Source organism: Oratosquilla oratoria, chromosome 21, assembly GCF_046742065.1.
Source record: "Oratosquilla oratoria isolate Oo_2021 chromosome 21, ASM4674206v1, whole genome shotgun sequence".
NCBI lineage: Eukaryota > Metazoa > Arthropoda > Malacostraca > Stomatopoda > Squillidae > Oratosquilla > Oratosquilla oratoria.
In genome coordinates this window covers 50348274-50354273 of record NC_134797.1, presented here as the reverse complement: position 1 = coordinate 50354273, position 6000 = coordinate 50348274, and positions in this window count along the sequence as shown.

Here is a 6000-nt window from a genome sequence, read left to right as displayed (position 1 = left end):
CACACCGGCCGCGAATTGGGCGGCTCAGGGGAGAGGCACAAGATCTAACTTACGCACTAGTTCCGTCTTTTGCTTTTTTCTGTCCCGGGATCTGGCTATTGTTTCACCCTCTCCGCCAACTCATGGCTGACTTTCACATCAGCGAATCACCCTAAAGAGAGAGAGAGAGAGAGAGAGAGAGAGAGAGAGAGAGAGAGCGAGAGAGGGAGGGAGAGAGAGAGGGAGGGAGAGAGAGAGAGAGGGAGGGAGACAGAGAAAAGGAGGGAGAGAGAAAAGGGGAGAGAGGGACAGAGAAAAAAGTGGGAGAGAGAAAGGGAGAGAGACACAGAATTGGAGGGGGGGGGGGAGTCACCGTCACAATATATCTCCGGGCTGCCTGGCTATAATAACAAGGGATCCGGGACATAATCCCTCCCGGACAATATCCCCCCTGGACAGAATCCCTCCACAAAAGTGAGCGGGCTGGACAAAATCCCCCCACATTATTCAGATTAGCAGCTCTCCCATTATATATCATCACATACAAAGCAATTAACATCTTACTTTACCTTACCGAGGTGCTAATGAATACAGTACAGACATTTATATATTTGTTTGAATAAATAATTTATGAAAAAGTTTTTTGCTTCACTACTACACCTTACAAACATATACTCGCATATAGTCAAATATTATATGAGAATATTTAAATACATTAATATATAAATACATTAATATATTAAAATACATAAATAAACATATACTGTAGGAGGGATTCTGTCCGGAGGGATTTTATCCGGGGGGATTGTGTCCAGGAGGGATTATGTCCGGACACCAATAACAAGTCTCACCGAGTTCCGGGGCTGAATACTGGAAACAGTGTCATCGTTGTGTATGTGGTTGACCACTACACCATCTCTCTTGATGGTGTAGTGGCCAAGTCACTACAAGCACTGGTCACGTGCTGACCTTGGTTCGAGTCCTCGGGCGTATCACGTTTCAATTTCTGCATGGGCCTCCACGATATTTCCGATGTTGACGGCTTATGATTAAAGTGCACTGTGGTTAAAAAAAAATATATATATATATGTGTGTGTGTATTTGAGCGCTGAATACGATCTTTCGATTTTTTTCCCTGACACTCAATTTGCAATGGCGCGTTAGTTTCGCCCTCTCTTCGCACGACACGGGGGGGGGGGGGGGATCCGGCGTGGCGTTAAACGTGCTGGTGTTGTATTCCGAAGCGTTTTGGTCTCGCATTCCCTAAGTTGTGGGTTCGTGTCCCGTACTTCTCTCAGATTCCCAACAGCGACCTTTGGTGACCTGCCCCCCCCCCAAGCGCATAATGGGTCAAAGGTGACGGTTTCGGCCGCAGCTACTCAGCGCCTCCTGTCGCGGTAAGCTAATTGCCTTTAGCTTCCCTTAATATAATTTCTTTGGTGCAAACAAGGAAAACAATGGACGGGAATCAGGGGCTACATTTAACCACTGTGATGCAAGCAAACAACTGAACATCAAGTTGGTATAATTGTTTTCAAGTATGTTTGATAAATTTAATTTATTTTTTGTGGGGGGGGTGACAGGAGAATGTATATAATATAGAGCGTATATTAAACTACAATAATATACTTTGGGGAGTCTCATAGATATTCACCGGGTTCCTTTACATACAGTGACCTGATCTGACCTTGTTTGGGGGCACCGTCGTAAATATGACCAGGGCACGTGAAATGTTCGGGTCAGCCACATCAAAACAATCGCGGGTCATGACGTCACCTGATGAGACATTCCGGGAAAGGGACCTGGAGTCGGGGGGGGGGGGGTGAGAGGTGGGACCCGTTGGGAAAGAAGTCTTGTTCCTACCTGTCCGAAAGCGGACGAGCCACGTTGGTCTTGTTCGCGGAATTTGGAAAAAAACACGTCACTGGGAACACAGCAAACATGCACTAGAGTTGTTTCAAGCGAGGAATGACGACTTGAGCGTAAGCAGCAGGACCAGCTAGCGTTGCTCATTTCCTGCGTATTACAAGGTACACAGACACACACAGAATTTAAAAATAGTTTAGATAAAATGAGATATGAAGACGGGACACCACGAGCATAGCTCCCCTTCCCGTAAAATACAACTAGGTAAATACACACGGACATGCACACAACGACTCGGTTTGTAGAGTCCCTAACTATCACTACGGCGGTCCGGGTTCGAATTCTGCCCAGGGCTGAAAATAATTTCAGTATCGCTGCGCTTCGAATCCTTACTCCAACTCTCGTGGGCGGGGAATTGGGTGTGTGCGCGCGTGTAAGGTCAAAGCATTACCCACAGATCGGTCATACGAGCTCTGAGCTCTCTTCCGGGAGGGAAATAGCTGTCGATCACGAGTTCAACACGTGATCCAAAGACCAAGGTGAAACAAGGATTTTTTTTTTTTTGGGGGGGGAGGTGTATGTGGGACCACTTATTTGCTGGCTGAAATTCTCTCCATGGTGATATTTCTACATAATACAGTTCTACATATTAATACAAAACATCGTATCTTTTCAACACTACAATAGCAAGGAAAATGTATTTATTTTTCGAGTCAAAATTGTGAACAGGGTGAAGGTGGTGAGTGGGGCAAATAGTTGATTTTAGGTGTCGCCAGGCGATTTTATTCACTTGGGGGGACCCAGTCCTCATCGAAAACAGAGGAGAATGACCAAAAGGGGCTCAGAAATTTACCAAACCGGCTTAGGCACCTTAACTGGAAGGGTGAAGAGTGCGGGGTGAACTAATAGAGGTATTCAAATGGGTCAGAGGTTTTAACAAGGGTGATGCAAACATAGTCATGTTAAGACAGCAGCCCAGGACTCGTAGTAATGTGTTTGAATTGGACAAATTTATGTTTAAGAAGGAAATAGGCGAGAACTGGTTTACCAACAGTGGTTAACGAATGGAATAGACTTAGTAACCTTGATGTAATGAGCGCTGAAGCAATTGGTTGTTTTTAAAGAAGATTAGCTAACATTATGGATGGGTATGACAGGTGGTATGGGGGCATGGAACTGCTTAGCGTAGGCCTTATGGTCCCTTGCAGTCTCCCCCATTCTTATGTGACCTCTTTCGCACATCCTGAAGAAAAGTAAAATTACAGGGGTGAGGGGTGGGTGGTGGGGGGCAGGGTGAAGTGGGTGGGGAGAGGCTGAGGGTTAGTGGTCACGATGTTGTTTGCGTACCTGATGGGATGGTCGAGTCAACACACGTCCTTACTATTTTTTTTTTTAACAGACGATCCTCACCACCCAACTCCCAAAATCGAACCAAAAAAAGTTTGAACCCAATCGTGGTATGCGGTATCAGATCGGTTTTCCATAGTGGATACAACGCGTCACATCCATCATGTCGACCACACGATTTATCTTTCACTGAAATCTTCTCTTTTGGGTCCCTCTTCTTCATCCGACTTGAATTCATTTGCCGTACAAATGAACAATTGTTTATCATTTACCTCAAAGTTTTGGGCTATTTATCTCCTCACCACTAAATAAAGTTATTTGATATCTAATCCCATTCTAAGACCTGTATCTCATCCTACAGATGCATATTGTAGATGTGAAGGTATTAGAATAACTTATTTTTCCTCCATTCTCGGTAACTTGGCAGAACCGGGTGATCCATGACGTCACGAAGGGTAAGCCCATTTTGTTTCATGGGGAAATGAAAAATTCAAATAATCGACATAATCTAGGGGAGCATAATTTTCCTCCTCAGTGACTTAGCAACACTGGATGGTCTATGACGTCACGAAGGGTAAACCCATTTTCTTTAAAGGGGGGGAAAGAAGAATTCAAATAGTAGATATATTCTAGAATACTACTTGATACGAAGTTTGTTACATTTGTCATAAATTTCATATACCAATAGACCTAGTGAGGCTATGTAGTTCAATGAGGAACAGCAACGGACACAGAAAATGAGGATACTGACAAGGTACCTCCATCTACAATTCTACATCAACATTTGTCTTTGAAGCTACACCCCTGTTGGTTTTGTACTTGTATTTTTTCTCTTTTGCCGCTAATTTCATGCTTGTAGAAAAATATGTATTAAAATACAGTATATTTTGTAGTTGACTATAAATTTAGAGATCAACAAATTTACAACTATAAATTTACAGATCAACAAATTTACAATCAACGAATGAAGGTCGACAAAACAAAACCTAAAAGTTTGATTTAGAGAAGCAAATTCCAGCCAGGATGATCGGAGCTCCTTACGACGTCACGCTCCGAATCCACATAATTGTAGGTACGAATCCTGCACTTCTCTCAGATTCTCTGTTGTGACTATTAGTTACTTGTCCCCCAAAGCGCATCATAGGGCTAAAGTGACGGCTTCGGCAGCAGCTACTCAGCGCCTCCTGGTGTAGGCAGCTCCTCACCTTACTAAAGGAATTACTGGCCTACTTTTCTCACATCTTCCCTTCTTGGAGTGGCTCGGGTGTTTTCGCTACCATATTTGACAATGACGGTCTTGGATCACGTGCTGATCTCATCTACAACTATGACGTTCTCAAATGAGAGCTCTGGGCTCCAATATAGCTCACCCTATGGGTAATGGTGTGACTTTACCCACACACGTATACAACACATTGCCCACCAGAGCAGGGGTGCCAGCTCGCAGTGCATCTGTACTAAAAAATGTTCACCCCCGGTGAATTAGCGGTCGAGTTTGTGTGTGAACACGTACATACAAGACGCAAGAGTCGGTGACATGTTCGTGTGCGATCACATACACCAAGGAAAATTTAGCGCCTTGGTTGGAGGAGATGCTGCAATTGCGCATCCTCGTCAGACTGGTTTGTGATCCACAATAGACTTCGGGGAAACGCCACACAGAAGGCCCCGGGGGCGGTGTCGGCGATGCGGTTGGAAAGCCCCGTAATTAAGATGGGTTTTCATGGCTGGCTATGAAGAAATTGTCACGGCCAATGGCTCATCGCAGTTTCTATCCTTATAGATAGTATTCAGCCGTTTTTTCGTGTTTGTTTGATTTGTTAGGACTGGGCACGTTTCGGGGCCGTAGTGTTTCTTTGACTATGGGGGCGTGTTGGTGTCCTGTGTCAAAAAAGTTTGATGCTGTGGGGCTATTGTTTATAATCGTAGTTTGGGGCCGGGCGGTACCAACCTGCTGCTCAACTCTGGCAAAAGTGGCGACCACGGCAATTTTTCGTAGTTTTCGATTTCCTTCGAGTTTTGTATATATATATATATACACCTGTATACTTATATGCATATACACATCTTCGTCGAAAGGTTCTGACTAGTTCCGTGACGACCTTGAAAGCTGGAGGATCCCTTCCGACCCGTCGCCCCCCCCCACCCCCAACAAAGTCCTCCTCGCCGTCGTCGTTGCAAGAGGTCCCAAGAGGTGCCCCCCCCCTCCCCCTCTTTTGTCAAACGCGATCGTTCCGATTTCCGTACGAGTAGGATCCGACTCGGCGCAAGACGACGAGGAATCTCCCTCACATGCAAAGGCATGAACATGGATGACGCGGAACTTGGAAAAAGCGAAAACAAGCTGAGAACAAAAGATGAGTTGATGGGAAAAAGGGAAACTATATATTTTCAACTCAAGGACACTATATATATATGTATGCATATACTGTATCAGATATATTTTTGGTCATGAGACGATGATGGCGTTTGGTGATGCAATGTAACTACTTGTTCACCTTGGCGAGAGAACTCGGTGTTGCTGCCATCCCTCTCTCTTCTGCTGCGACTGATATGTTGGTTACGTGACTACTGCATGGAAAAAAATATATATTTGGCACAAGTGCAAAATCTGTCGCGCAGTAAGGGCAGATAAAGAAATGCACAACGAAGACCAATGTCATTTTTACCCGTCAACCACACACAACCCTTACATCAGGGGTGTGCAATTTTTTTTCCCAAAGGGCCACTAGTCACTACTCTGTTGGTATGGAGGGCCACATAACCTTACTATTTCATGTTATCTACTACAATTGAAGACATTGATTT